Source organism: Littorina saxatilis, linkage group LG16, assembly GCF_037325665.1.
Source record: "Littorina saxatilis isolate snail1 linkage group LG16, US_GU_Lsax_2.0, whole genome shotgun sequence".
In the NCBI taxonomy this organism is placed as follows: domain Eukaryota; kingdom Metazoa; phylum Mollusca; class Gastropoda; order Littorinimorpha; family Littorinidae; genus Littorina; species Littorina saxatilis.
This window is the reverse complement of record NC_090260.1, coordinates 40715890-40732097: the sequence shown is the minus strand read 5'-3', so window position 1 is coordinate 40732097 and position 16208 is coordinate 40715890. Positions and strand designations below refer to the sequence as shown.

The window sequence follows — 16208 nt, the reverse complement described above, 5'->3', positions numbered from 1 at the left end:
CCGTGATTTGCCACTGGTGTTCGTGATCGTGAAAACTAAAATCAAGGTAACTGTGATCGTGAAAGCTAAAATTTCCCTTCCCGTGATCGTGATGATACCCCCCCTTTGGGGCCCTCTAATATGGTTGCAGGATAATTAGTATTTTAGGAGTTATTACATTTTTTCTGCAGACACTCACCTCGTGCCCCGCTCTTCGTATCATACGCTCATCCGCTAAAAAGGGTTATTCTAAGATCACCCAGCATATCATAAGCCCACCCCTGATTGAAGGGCCTGAGAGGGGGAATCGAGACGAGGGTCGTGGTGTATGTGTGTGTGTGTGTGTCTTTCTGTCTGTCTGTCTGTCTGTGCGTGTGTGTGTGTAGAGCGATTCAGACCAAACTACTGGACCGATCTTCATGAAATTTGACATGAGAGTTTCTGGGAATGATATCCCCGGACTTTTTTTAAAATTTTGTTCGATAAATACCTTTGATGACGTCATATCCGGCTTTTTGTAAAAGTTGAGGCGGCACTGTCACACCCTCATTTTTCAATCAAATTAATTGACATTTTGGCCAAGCAATCTTCGACAAAGGCCGGACTTCGGTATTGCATTTCAGCTTGGTGGCTTAAAAATTAATTGATGACTTTGGTCATTAAAAATCTGAAAATTGTAAAAAAAAAAAAATTTTTTATAAAACGATCCAAATTTACGTTTATTGTATTCTTCATCATTGTCTGATTCCAAAAACATATAAATATGTTATATTTGGAATAAAAACAAGCTCTGAAAATTAAAATTATAAAAATTATGATCAAAATTAATTTTTCGAAATCAATTTAAAAACACTTTCATCTTATTTCTTGTCGGTTCCTGATTCCAAAAACATATAGATATGATATGTTTGGATTAAAAACACGCTCAGAAAGTTAAAACGAAGAGAGGTACAGTAAAGCGTGCTATGAAGCACAGCGCAACCGCTACCGCGCCAAACAGGCTCGTCACTTTCACTGCCTTTTGCACTAGCGGCGGACTACGTTCAGTTCCACAGCTTGACTAAATGTAGTAATTTCGCCTTACGCGACTTGTTTGTCTTTTTGTTGTTCGCTCTCACGTGCAGTCGCCATTGTTTACTGTTGCAGTAGAAAGGTGTGTCTCTCTCAGTAGACGCTGATTGGTTGGCTGGCAATGACACATTCTAACCTGATGACGACATCACATGTTTGACTATATTTTTTTTAAACTGGGTTCCAGTCTGGATCTGTGGCACCATGTTGTGCTTTGGGTTGCTTTTTGTGCAAATTCATGTTGGATTACGCGAAATGTGGCGCACCAAGGAGAAATTCGTTCTGGGACTAAATGAGTTGCGGTTGCCGTTCCTTTTAGTGTCAGGGCCGGACTAGGCGAAGAGGAGGGGGGGGGGTTGCCAGTGGTGGCCCAGGGGGATGTTCCCCCTGGCGGCAGGGGCGGATCAGTTCATTTTATGGCTGGTTTTTTTCAAAAGTATATTGTGAAGATATGGGTGTGAAGGCGCGAAGCGCCGAGCCGACGGCGCGAAGGGGGGTCCGGGGGCATGCCCCCCCGGAAAATTTTGAAAAAAAGGATGCAAAATGGTGCAATCTGGTGCATTCTGAGGATGATCATTACCAGTTTCAGGCAGCAGATTTTGTCACTGATTAATACCACAAAAATTGAAACTCAATGTAAAATAAAGAAATGCATACCTCATTCAATATTTTTATTTTTTGGCTGGGGGGGGGGGGGGGTCCGGAAACCCTAGAACCCACCCCCCCCCCCCCCTAGTTGTGGGGATCAGGGGGCGAAGCCCCCTGAAGCTGACGGGTAGGTCATATTCTGAGATAGGAAAATGGTCGCTCCTTGCATGAAACGGCATAAAATAAGCAATAATAAAAAAAAAATTAAATAAGTAAGGTACATGTTTAGGCTAGGGGGGGGGGGGGGGGGTTGCGCAACCCCCATAACCCCCCCGGTAGTCCGGCCCTGAGTGTTATGGCTAAATGCTGCAGTAAAGACGTATTAAGAAGCATGCAGCTGCGGCTTACTGCGTATATTAAAGGAAAAGTCCAAGGTTTAGGGTCACTTTTGATATGTTGACCCTCTTAATTCATCAACCACAAATGCGTGTGTAAAAATGAACACAGAAATCCAAAAAGTATACTTTGACTCGTTGGCTCACGTAAGTGTAGCCTATGCGATGATAAACTTTGTCTGTCTGTGCGTGCGTGCGTGCGTGCGTGCGTGTGTGTGTGTGTGTGATAGAAACTTTAACATTTCCGAGTCTATGGATAAAGCTCGCATAAGAAGATTACGTCTCGGTCAAAAGTGTTTGACGTGTGTGATAGAAACTATTTGAAGACGTCACATTATGACGTAAGAGGGTTAGACGTCACGCAAAGGAATTACTGAAAGTCTCGGTCATTGTTATTGTGAGCGGGCCGAGACTAATTGGCAGATCCAGGGTCTCCCTTTCTTGCACAGTTTCACCTATGCTTACTTTGTGTGTGTGTGTGTGTGTGTGTATGTGTGACAGAGTGATTGAGTTTGTGTTACTGTTTGTCGATTTCTTACGTGAGCCGTGAAGGCTTCGCCTCTTGTTTTTGGTTGTTCTGAATCGTTCCATCGCGCGCGCAGTCTTGGCTCATGACCTTGTGCACATACGTGTGCTACGTCACGAGCCTTGAACAACAAACATGGCCGGCTCAAGCAGTGAGGAAGACAAGTGGAATACGGACCGGTTTTCAGCCAGCCTGAGGTTTTAGCGTGCCCGTTTGAGCCTCTTCGTCGTCAAAATGCTGGCGAGGCCACAAGGAACTGCTTGAAACAGAGCCAGCATAAGCGGCAATACGAAATGGTATGTGATTCTCTTTGTTGTGATGTTGACACACTAGTCCGTAGTCGCTACCTCTTGCATGCTAGATCGAAGTCAGGTGTGTTTTTCACAGATCAGTTGATGTGCTTCCACAGATCTGTAAGCATGTAAAGATTATGGATTTATGCTATTATTTCAGGCATCTGGTGTTGTTTATTTTCCTATCTTTAATCAAGGATTTCGTCCTTGAACTGCCCAGTTTAGAATAAATGCTTCCACAGTGATGTTCACACGCGACTATCCTTATTTTCTCTTGGAATTCTGAGTAATTCTTCAGTCACACAACGAAACATGTAGACAGCAAGTTAACATTGCACAAAGCCTGTTTCTTGCGGACAAAACTGCAATTATCCTGGTATTTTTATTTGCGACAGTAAGACACTACATGACATCGACACCACTAAACAGTGAAACTTTTTTTTTAAATGGCGGTGGGCTGTTTTCATGTGCTAATACTAATAGTGATCCTGACATTTTTCTTGCGAAACGGTCAAAGGGAAGTAATAAATGAATTTAGTTTTTTTAAACGAGCACACGTGATTTCCGATCTCAAACTAGATCTGAAATCATAAGATTTTCTGAGCAGTGGAGAAACGCTGATGGCGTGATATCGCAAGCCGTTTTGGAAGCAAATAAGCACTGTCAGACATATTATGCTGAAACACGATTACAGCAGTTCAAACTTTTTGATCATTGATTTTTAGGAGTACGCAATATCGGACAGTCACACTACAAAAAGACAATGCGTTAGTGCATAGATCGGTATTCTCAAACGTCACGAACAGACAGTACGTTGCTACTATATATTTTACTGTATTAACAAAACCCCACAGTCCCATTAAAAATGTGTGGTGTGTGCCGAAAAGCAACCATATGAGATTCAGTCAGTGGGACCCTGAATCTACCTAGGGTTAAATCGGGTTATTGACTCTCATTGCATGAATTTTTAAACTGAATATATGTACTACTGTTCGTGTTGTTTTTGTGATCCACTGCAATTTCTGTGTATACCTTAGAATCTCAAGGTAATTTTTGAACGGGGCATACAGATACATTTTGCCATGATCACAGAGTGATACGTGTATTTTGCTTATCAGGTGTCAGTGCAGAAACTCCAAGAGGGAACGAAATTCAAATATCTGGAAAACCTGGATGAGGAGATAGACAGCCTAACAGCACATCCTCCTATGTTTGCTCGGACATCTACTATCTTCAAACTGCATACTATGCGTACACACAGGGATATGGACGACTCAACATTGATCAAAATGGGTAACACAACACAAACAGATGATTTCCATTATGATAGATTTATTTATCTGCAAGTAAAATTGACAACAGAGTGTACAATTTGTTTTTAAATACGAAAACATCACATTGGGTTTAAAAAAAAACCACACCATCATATATCATTAAAACTATTCTTTATTTCTAAACACATACATATCAGCATAGTTTATTCATGTAAACATCCTCATTTCGGTTCCCAGTCTATCTGAAATCAAGGTAAGATATATGCCAGAAAAAATAGCGATCACACAGTGCTTCAGCATGAATTTGAAAACCTGCTCTACGTCACATAGACACAGCGTGTCTTATGATTCTATCCACCCTCTCTAAACAAACACGTACACGTTTTCTCTGGTACGAATGTCTTAAAAGCTCAAACTAAGCTGCTGTTTTATTCTGTCTTGCTTTGCAGGAAATACAGGCACGTCGCTTACCCATAACAGGCAGCTGGTGCGCTAGCGAGTGGGGTTTCTCGGCAGAAGCATCAGCGTACCATTACCAACCTATGCAGTCAAAACAATCAGAAATACTTTCACAAACGGATGAAGAGTGGGGTTCAAACTCCCTGAGCTACAGAAGGCTGAAATATACTTTTACAAATCGTGTGACTGTGTTGAACTAGTATTTTTGGTTGAACAGATTCCTGCATGGTTTGAAGATGATACTGGGTTGTCACGTGGTCCGGTACATGGTTCACATGCTGCAACATTTTGTTCCAGACTGTTTCCACTGTTGGTGTACTCCAGCATCAGGTAGTCAGTCCATGAGCCGGTCAGCATAGCCTGTGTCCAGTATTGTCCGTTTGCCTGGTGCCTGAAACATGGTTTTTTGGAAGTAACTAACGATCTCTGCACACATTTTAACATGTGAATAAGAACAGAAAAAAGTTTGTCAAAAGTATACATAGTTTAATTTGCATTTACTTAAAGGCCAGACTTTTTTCTCCTTCATTATTTCTTCATAAAGATTCTGGAAATTAACAAACTATTTCCCCCTATCAAGGCCTCCTAACGGTTTTTTTAAATGCAGGTCGGTTTGTTGTCATCTGTGCATTACTACCTCTTGCCACCCGTGCGGTCATTGCCACCAGGTATCTCAACAATCAAACCGTCTATACAGGCTTAAAGGCACGTCCTTTTTCAAAACAGGATTGCTCACTACACAGATCTGCGAAGACTTTTACATAGAAAAAAAAATCTCTTGACTTGAACATATACCAGGAATAAACATCCTGACTGGTTTTTGGAGCTGGATGTTTTTAGGGAATGTTTTACACGTGTGGCGTTTAAGAAACTGATTCATAAAATTCTACATTCGCAAAGAGAGTACCCATACAGAGTGTTCAGTTCTGGTATTTTTCAAAACGGAAGGATGGCCATATCCCATGTAAAAGCCTGGTAAGATTTGAGATTTTGAACCCAATCGTTTACACGGGAAGGGCTGTCCATTTAAGAGGACGCATCCATGCCTGGATGAGAAATACACTGATAACACAGAACAAGTCGCGTAAGGCGAAAATACAATATTTAGTCAAGTAGCTGTCGAACTCACAGAATGAAACTGAACGCAACGCAACGCAGCAAGCCCGTATACTCGTTGCATCGTCACTCCACCGCCCGTGGCAAAGGCAGTGCCCGTGGAATTGACAAGAAGAGCGGGGTATTCGTTGCGCTGAGAAGGATAGCACGCTTTTCTGTACCTCTCTTCGTTTTAACTTTCTGAGCGTGTTTTTAATCCAAACATATCATACCTATATATTTTTGGAATCAGGAACCGACAAGGAATAAGATGAAAGTGTTTTTAAATTGATTTCGAAAAAAAAAATTGATAATAATTTTTATATATTTAATTTTCAGAGCTTGTTTTTAATCCGAATATAACATATTTATATGTTTTTGGAATCAGCAAATGATGGAAAATAAGATAAACGTAAATGTGGATCGTTTTATAAATTTTTATTTTTTTTTACAATTTTCAGATTTTTAATGACCAAAGTCATTAATTAATTTTCAAGCCACCAAGCTGAAATGCAATACCGAAGTCCGGGCTTCGTCGAAGATTACTTGACCAAAATTTCAACCAATTTGGTTGAAAAATGAGGGCGTGACAGTGCCGCCTCAACTTTCACGAAAAGCCGGATATGACGTCATCAAAGACATTTATCAAAAAAATGAAAAAAAAGTTGGGGGATTTCATACCCAGGAACTCTCATGTCAAATTTCATAAAGATCGGTCCAGTAGTTTAGTCTGAATCGCTCTACACACACACACACACACACACACACACACACACACACACACACACACACACACGCACAGACAGACAGACAGAAATACATACACCACGACCCTCGTCTCGATTCCCCCTCGATGTTAAAATATTTAGTCAAAACTGACTAAATATAAAAAGCACGAGTTTAACCTGCATATTAACAAAACTCGTTCAGAGGCCCGATAAAGGGAACACATGTTAGTTATTTTAAGAGAACATCACGAAGACCTAATTATTAAATTAAAGCCTTTCTGCACGAATGTACTTTTAAAACGCCACATGTGTAATTCATTCCACACACAAAATCTAGCTCCAAGAAGCAGTGAGGCTGTTGATTATTGGTATGTGTTCAAGTCGAGAGATGATTTTTCCTGTGTAAACTGAGCCTTGGCACTGGTAGATCTTATAGTGAGCTTTTTTTTTAAACGTGTTCAGAGGCCTTGAAATGGTTAAACATTTTGTTTATTTCAAGTAGTCTTTATAAAGAAAAAATTAACAATAAGGAAGGCAAATGGGTTGAAATGCAAATTAGATTCCTCATGACAAACTTTTTATGTTCTTCTTCACGAGTTACATTATGCGTACGTAGATCGCAAGATATTTTCGAAAAAAAATCATAGATAAGCCAATCTGCAAACGGACAAAAATTCACAATATTTACGAAGCCAATAAATTTGACTCAAGAACAAAGCTTATGTGTTTGAGCCAATGAGGTGATGTGCATGGGTATGAATGTTGAATGAGTCCGTCAAAGATACCCTCCATGTCGCCTTACAGTGGAACCTACCATTAAAATTATACCACCTTAAATTACCTTGCTCTTTCAAATGTACTGCTTAAACTTCTTGAACATGCAACTCTTGCTGTCTACCATAAAGACCATCAGGTCAACAACATACTCGTGAATGTTTTGTTTTGGTCTATAATTAAACATTTCAGAAAATACCCTTTTTTATATTTTTTATTCGGAAGCATACTACATTTGAAACTACTTCGACAGATATAGTTTTGCAGGTTGACGGGAGGTGAGTAACGAAAGAAATTCAATCCATATGTCGCTCAGCACAGAAAGCATAAACGATTAACATGAGTAGAAATGAACTTGTACTTGTTTTCATAATGTATTATTTGGATGGTATCTGTCAAAGACACTTTCTCGTTTTTTGCAAAGCTAGAATAAGGCACTAATTTTCAAAACAAAACAAAAATCTTACGATGAATGGCACGTTGGTTTTCTCCTGTGGTGATTCTGGACAGTAGGAACAGGACTGGTCAACAGTTGCGTTGTGATCACGGAGAACCGGGAAATCTGGAATGGTCACGGTGTCAGTGTCTAGTGGCCTGTTCTGACCAGTGGCCGTGAGTGATGATGAAAGGTCTGGAAGTAAAAGAAGAGAGATAATGAGTGTGAGTATAGATCAATTCGAAAGTATGCTTCTGATCTATACAGTGCACTGAACATTTAGACACCCTCTGGAAGTCGTCTGGATGTGTATCCATGTTGTAGCAATTAGACTGGTTTTGCGTCTCTCAGTCAATACAGAAAGATTAGGTGTCTGTTTACCTTACCGGTTGCACATCCACCAAAAGTTTAGATCTGGTAAAAATAGCATTAAACCATGATTCCAGCAAACGCTGCCAATTTCATGAATTGATATCTGGGGATAGTTTGCTACTGAATAGAATAGATAACGTGACACACGCATTGTCTTACGTGTCCACAACCCTGACTACCTTTTACTCTTACTCTTAGCTCAGCTCAGACCGTTCTGTAACTCTGTAGATCTAGCCTGTGGCGCATCTGTACTCCAGCGAATATCAGCTGGACCCAGACACACTGTTCTGCACCAATTCGTATTCGCTGCGCAGCAAAACAATGTTTACGTGTATGCATGAAAATAAAAGCATGTACTCTGACCTTCAACGCATTCCTTCTTGTGAGATAATCCGCTGTTCGTATGTCGCCTCGGAGTTTCGATGGCTCGTCGACTGTACCAGCCTCGCGTAATACTGCCCTCTCCGGACTTTTATGAAGGGAAGACACTGCCAGTGGTCAAAACATTTGTTTCGGGGATGAAACGCCAACTTTTGTGCTGCAGAAAAAATGGCGAAATCTGTGTCCAGAAAGTGCCCGACACTTTGAAATCTGCACGCTTGTGCTGCACACATCTCTTCCATTTCCACAAGAGACTCAGAGTTTTATGAGAGAAAGTGTGCTATGAAATGCCTGGGGACATTGACGAGTTGTTGCAGTTTGCGGCTGCTCTCCACCGAGGCATTCTTTTCGGGCATACAGTGGTGACTTTTCTGTGTGAAAATCAAGCTGGTACTAGTGGTAGAATCAACACAATAACTTGTGACGTCACAGTGCACCGACGTCACAGTGCACCGAAAACCACGTGACCACTACTTGACCCCAGGCGACTTGTCTTGGTTAGCCCCGCAACACTAAATCTTCAACTACAACAACAACAATTTTTTTTCAATTTTTAAAATATTTTTCCAGAGATGTTTGTAACATTTGGCATTCGATTTTCAAGTTTTTGGGGATATTTAAAAACCTTGGACTTTTCCTTTAAGAGCAATCTTGAAGGCGAGTCATTTGAGCATTTGCTTTTCTTGTTTTATATGTATAGTGCGCGACGGCGTGAAGATAATAAATCTGAAACATTTATGAGAAAGTGTACACTCAATACACCGATTAACAGTTCCGCGGCCATTTTAGATTCGCACATGTGCACATCTTTTTCTACGAGCACTTTTGCTTCTTCTTCCTCTTCCGTTTTCCTGTGTTTGAGAAAATGCGCATCCGCAGATCGTTTTTTCGAGAGTTTTTTTTTCTTCTTCTTGTTCCTGTTGATTTGAGAAAGCGTACATTCAGTCGGCAGAAAGTGCAATTTTGTAGTCTTCCAGCCCTGAAGTTGCTTTTGAGTGTTCGAAGAAAGAGTGTAAATGTTCTAAGGATTACATCGGGCACACAAACACGCGATTTTCCTTTTATCCCCCGTTGATTTGAACGCGTGCGCAGATCGTTTTTTGCGAGTATGTTTGTACGTCTTACTCTTCCGCTTTCCTTCTTCGTTCCATGTAAACGCCGAAACTGTTAACTGGTGTATAGGCGACTTGCCCTATCGGCCAACGCCGCGAAGTCGCGCGATAAATCTGCAATACCTTGCGTGGTCTTGCGAGATCTGCCTCAAACTGCGGGCATGTTTTGATAGCTCTGTGAGAGGTTGCGTTTCACTTCGCCTTGAAAATGGTGAATTTGCACTAGGTAGCAGTGGGCTGCAGCAATGTTAGCCGCAAGAATAATCCTAAAGTTCGTTCAAAGTACCCAAGCATGGCCCGTACACAAAGGAAAGGCGATCGAGTTTTTTTTAACACAAGCCAGAAAACACCAGCGCTTGTGAAGCGATGGCTGAATTCTCTTCGACGTCAAAATGACGTGCCATCCCGGTACTCCGTTGTCTGTTCAATAACTGTATCAGCTTCGGTTTCTTGTATCCTGAATATTTTTTTTTTCTTTGAGGTATTTTTGCAACTTTGGTACTTGCAATCACATGAAAATTCTGCTGTTTGGTAGCCATTGTTTAGATTAGTGATTGTAGTGTTTGGAAAGAACGATATCTCTTGAGAGCAAAACATGTGCCCACAGGGAAGTGAACCTTCCTTATCTTTCGCCCCGGAGAGCTATCCAAGCGGGGTATTGTGCAAGTTGGCTATTAGAATCATGTGTGTACACCGATCTATTTTGATCTTGTTCAGATAAACAGTCATATTCTTGGGTCTCGCGCGCGCGCGCGCGCGCGCGTGTGTCTGTGTGTGTGTTTGCAATGTGAAAGAGCAGCGGACATGTTTCAGTGTATTCAATTGACTGAATGTTTAATCAGGAGTCAGCGTTCTTGTTTTACTTTGAACCGTCCTGAAATCATGTCCATACTATTGCAAAAGTGTTAGACGCCGCTCATAGCAGGCACCCATGTTTTAGAGACGCCAAGCCTCACGTCATCACGGTGTGGGAGACGTTCCATGCGTAAAAACCTCTGAGGCAGTTAGTGTCCCAGCTCTGAGGGGCCACTTTTTTTTCTGTCTTTCATAATGTTCAGTTACAGAGCAGTCCATACAAAATGCTCAGAACGGGAACATGTTAACATTTGCTCAGAGCTGGAACATTTCGTACACGCAGATTTCACCACTTTGATGGGAAGTGTTAAATATATGCTATTCTATGAGCAGGAGTACATATTTCATCTATACGGGACTTATTTTGTCCGTTTTACGAATCGCGTCAGAGCTGGAACAAACTTAAGCTCCGCCCATTTCGCTATTGCTCAGAGCTGGCACGTCGATTAATCACGTTTATTAATTTTGAGCAATCTGAACTTTTTGTTTAAGCAAACACATCTGTTTTGCATTGCTTCATCTCCCCATTAGGGGTTTGATGGTCTGCGTTAGTCTGTATCGAGCATAACCACGAAAATGCACAAACAATTCAACGTTTTGACATACATGATCATTGATTGCGATATATGTTCGTTGTAGCATCTACTTGCCTAAATTTGGTAATACCCAATGCATTTGTGAACGTTACAAACAAACATGTATAGTGTAACTCTGCCTTAGACATCTACAGTTGCGATCATTCTGAGCCGACTGCAAAAAAGTGGCCCCTCACAGCTGGAACACTACTGCCTCGATGCTGTTTACGCATACACCGTCTCCCACACCGTGTCGTACTTCTTGTACGTTACGTCACACGTAAACTTTGCGTCGCTATTCTTCTAATCCGAAAATGCACAGAGCTGCCTTCTTTTCTGCATGTTCTGTAAGTTTGATTGATAACTTTTTCCTATTAAATTCTTTAAGACTTTTCGGTGTGCATATTGCCATGTGTCTTTGTGGTAATTTATCAATTTTGATTGGGTTTTTGAGAGTGAATGTTTACAACCGTTTACCTCTGATACACCAGTTAACAGTTTCGGCGTTTACATGAAACGAAGAAGTAAAGCGGAAGAGGAAGAAGTACAAACATACTGGCAATAAACGATCTGCGCACGCGTTCAAATCAAAGGGGGAAAAAAGGAAAATCGCATGTCTGTGTGCCCGATGTAATCCTTAGAACCTTTACACTCTTTCTTCGAACACTCAAAAGAAACTTCAGGGTTGGAAGACTACAAGATTGCACTTTCTGCCGACTGAATATACGCTTTCTGAAATCAACCGGAACAGGAAGAAGAAGAAAAAAACTCTCGAAAAAACAATCTGCGGATGCGCATTTTCTCAAAAACAGGAAACCGGAAAAGGAAGAAGAAGCAAAAGTGCTCGTAGAAAAAGATGTGCGCATGTGCGAATCTAAAATGGCCGCGGAACTGTTAATCGGTGTATTCACCAGTTAACAGTTTCGGCGTTTACATGGAACGCGAACGAAGAAGGAAAGCGGAAGAGGAAGACATACTCGCAAAAAACGATCTGCGCACGCGTTCAAATCAACGGGGGTAAAAAAGGATAATCGCGTGTTTGTGTGCCCGGTGTAATCCTTAGAACCTTTACACTCTTTCTTCGAACACTCAAAAGCAACTTCAGGGCTGGAAGACTACAAAATTGCACTTTCTGCCGACTGAATCTACGCTTTCTCAAATCAACAGGAACAGGAAGAAGAAGAAAAAAACTCTCGAAAAAACGATCTGCGGATGCGCGTTTTCTCAAACACAGGAAAACGGAAGAGGAAGAAGAACCAAAAGTGCTCGTAGAAAAAGATGTGCGCATGTGCGAATCTAAAATGGCCGCGGAACTGTTAATCGGTGTATTGGCGCTTTGATGTGGAAATCAACTTGGACAAAACTGCAATAAGAAATGTTAAAACCGCTATAACGCCTGTTTTGCAAAATACGTGCACGCGTGAAGATGTCAGAAAAGTACACCTGGGAAAATGCTTAAATTTTAAATGAAACATAGAACTCTTTCTGGCTTTGCGGCTTGGACATTTTGTGCTGAGTGATGCAGTTCGGGTGCAAGGTCGGGTCACGTCTGGACTCCTGTTTGTAGGTCCAAATGTTAGAGGGGTGTCAGCCTTCAACAACTCGCAGATTTTCACGACCATAACATTATTTTTGATCTTACAAACGTTTCATAAATTAATTGCCAAGTAACAATGAAATGTTTTATTTTAAGTCAACAGTGTTACTTAACGGACTCTGCACGTAAAACACGCAGCCGACAACGTTACTCCTCAAAGAAACAAAAATGAACGCGCCCCAAACTTGAATGACGTCTTTCCTCAGTGACGTCTTTTCTTGATGTTGCATTCTGTGTTCCATGCCTGAAAAAGAAGGCAGATTTCTCATGATCAAATAAAGATTAGGGGCCTACTTACCGAAACAAAGGCGTTGAATATGAAGATCAAAGACACTTGTACTCACTCTGCAAGGTAAGAAGCTATTGAACATCACGCCGTTTGTTTCCCAGTGTCGTTTATGTTACAAATACGCAAAACGTTTATTTGACAAGCTTTTGGAATGGTGTTCAAATGGCAAGTCCCATTGCTACGAGAAATCGCGTTCAACATGTAAAAGTATATTCTGATGTTGTGCTTAAAAAATCTCTTTTGCAGGTACTGGCACAAACAAATCTGCATTTATGTTTGTGTGTGTGTATATCTCAGATCTCTATTCATCCATCTCTGACTCCTATCGTCTCTGTCTCTCTGGTTCTGTCTCTGTCTCTGTCTCTGTCTCTGTCTCTCTCTCTCTCTCTCTCTCTCTCTCTCTCTCTCTCTCTCTCTCTCACACACGCACACACTCGCACAACACACACACACACACACCCATATCCATCCCACACCACCTTTCTCTCTCTCTCTCACACACACACACACCCACTCGCACAGCACACAGACATACATATCTATCCCACAGCACCTTTCTCTCTCTCTCTCTCCCGTCTTCACTATGGGAAAGTATACACCACACTTTTAGAGACAGCTAAAGAGAGAGAGAGAGAGGGGGAACTGAGGAAAGAGAGACAAAGAGGGAGGGAGAGAAAGAATAAAAATGCTCAATGCATTTAGGCTGTCAGCTCTTTGCAACGTTGTGGGGGAGGGGGGGGGAGAGAAGATTATTCTCGCTTTGTAAAAGCCCTATAGCCACTTGCGTGCCCACATGTGAAAGGTAGGCCCATGTCCGTCAAACCACACACACACACACACACACACACACACATCCAAAGCACACACACACACACACACACACACACACACACACACACACACACACACACACACACACACACACACACACACACTGACGTGGTCGAGGTACAGTCTCACAACCGCCGCCCAAACGTTCAAGTGTTTGGTCGAGTGCTTCTTTTCTTCGGCTAAGTGGCCGGTGTAACACGACATTTGTACTCCACGAAAAGGTTACTCCGGATTAAACAAATTTCGTACACAATTCTTACTCCGAGTACACCTTTCGTACGAAAAAAACAACTCCCCCAAGGTACAAAAAAATTACTCCCTCCACGAAATTTTGACTCCCCCAATTTTGACTTTCAGTAAAAATCTCGTACGCGAAAATGGGTGCGGGCCAATATGTGATCTCGCGCAAACAAATGTCGCGCGCCCCTTCCACCACCAAGACTAACACGGGACAGGGGAGTAAAAGTTGCGTACACCTGGCGTTGGCAGTACATTGCTCGTGTTAGGGTGTAATATAGCTATTCTGATGGACACGTGGGGGGATTCGGGGGCTGTGATTGGATGGTCTCACACATCCCTTTTCCGATCATCAAAGCATAACGCTACGGAAGTTGGCCATTTTTGCCGATATCCAAACGATATCGGCAATAACAAAGACGCATGGTTCCGGTTTCTTCCACGTGTATAAAGTACACGCATACCTCGCCAGGCTTGTGTCTGTGGCTAGTCGACAGACGATGCAATTTGCTTTGTGTGTGTTTTTGTTGTTGCTTACTGTACATGACATACATTACGTGTAAAATCCAGTTCTTTAACTGGCAGCAAACCTTGCAAATTTCCAGAAGCTGCAATCTGAAGCGACCTATCTCTGATTTTTGCAGACGATCTCTCCAATCACCAATGTTTAACACAAAATCAGCAAACTCTCCTGTCACATAGAACGTCCATTGTGTAGTGCAATGTTGAAATGAAGTTACCGGTCTGAAACATTTCGTCGTTTCTTCTGAGACAATCCTTGTTCTCTTATCATCTACAGATTTACCGCAGTCTTCACCACGCGAATTCCCAACAGAAGTCAGACTTTCGAACATACAATCTACGTAGGCAAGCATGATACGTCATAACGTCATATGATTCCTAAGATATTGACGTAATGTTAAACATCCGGTTATCTTGAGTTTTCTCCGTAATACATGTCCGTGGGTTTTTCAATGTTCGGTTATTTCCGTGGCTTCATGCAGAAAGGGAACCGTCGTCTGCAATCAACGACATGGACCATTCTGGTCCTTGTTGCTGACAAAAACATGATTTTAACACAGAATTTAATGTCAGAATAGCTATATAAACGCTATTGTGTTTTCATCGTAGCAATAGGGTCCGATATTTAGACTCGAACAAGTATAATGCGACTCGTCTTCGACTCGTCGGCATTATACTTGTCTCGTCTAAATATCGGGCCCTATTGCTACGCTGAAAACACAATAGCTGTTAATAATGTATGTCATGTATTCGTTATTTATTCGTCAGGGGAGTAACATTTTCGACCGAAATGTTGACTCGGAACACACCTATCGTTAGAAGTATTTTTTCTCGTGTTATGGGGGAGTAGTATTTTCGTAAAGGGAGTACAATTTTCGTACGAAATTTTTACTTTGGAGTAAAAATCTCTTGGGAGTAATTTTCTGGGGTTACACCGGGGGTCGGGGGTATCCATATGGGTGGGCATCGTTCTGTGTAGTCTTTAAGCTGCGTCACGACGGTCTTTTTGATGTACCAGTGTGCGACTTTGTTCTTTGTCATTTTTGACTCACATGCGAAGCAAAAGTGAGTCTATGTACTCACCCGAGTCGTCCGGACGTCCGTCCGTCCGGAAAACTTTAACGTTGGATATTTCTTGGACACTATTCAGTCTATCAGTACCAAATTTGGCAAGATGGTGTATGATGACAAGGCCCCAAAAACATACATAGCATCTTGACCTTGCTTCAAGGTCAAGGTCGCAGGGGCCATAAATGTTGCCTAAAAAACAGCTATTTTTCACTGTGACAAACGGATTTGCACATAATTTTATATTGGGGTTATGTGACGCAGGTGTACAAAATTTCATGGGCCACAAACTTTGAGTAGGCACCGCACGGTGAAATATTGTCCGTACAGTGCAGTGCTGTCACGTGTGAGATGTAACCAATCAAAGAAGAGTATTGACTGAGGTCGTGTTTGTAGAGAAGATAGACAGCAGAGCTTTACAGACCACTGAAGGGACAAGACGGGTCTCCTGTTGGGTAAAGTTTCTCACCGGGCGCTAGAGGTCGTTGGACTCGTGCCGCGGTATTGAATCGTTGGATTCAACTGCTGTGTTTACAGCATCCCGGGCCGAGGGGGTCGCGGAAGTGGGGAGACGAGACGGGAGGTTCCGCCCATTACGTCCCGAGCCGTGAGCTGTGGGAGCGCAGGAGGGAGACAGCGTGAAGCGCTGGAGAACGGGGACCCCCGTCCCATTCCACCACGCGAAGACAGTTTGCGTGGGTGGGGTGGACCAGTACGTGCCACTGAATGGTGTGAGTACGACTGGGAAGAA

General features: G+C 42.2%; 1 protein-coding gene and 1 long non-coding RNA gene across 2 annotated transcripts in view; both read left to right on the top strand.

Moving 5' to 3' along the window:
• LOC138950000 (uncharacterized) overlaps positions 1-16208 on the top strand; it is a 276950-nt gene that overhangs the window by 182501 nt on the left and 78241 nt on the right. The gene's annotated exons all lie outside the window — the stretch shown is intronic.
• Positions 2604-6499, top strand: LOC138951060 (uncharacterized). Its single transcript, XR_011450964.1, has 3 exons — positions 2604-2855; positions 3971-4145; positions 4576-6499. It is a non-coding gene; the product is annotated as an uncharacterized lncRNA (long non-coding RNA).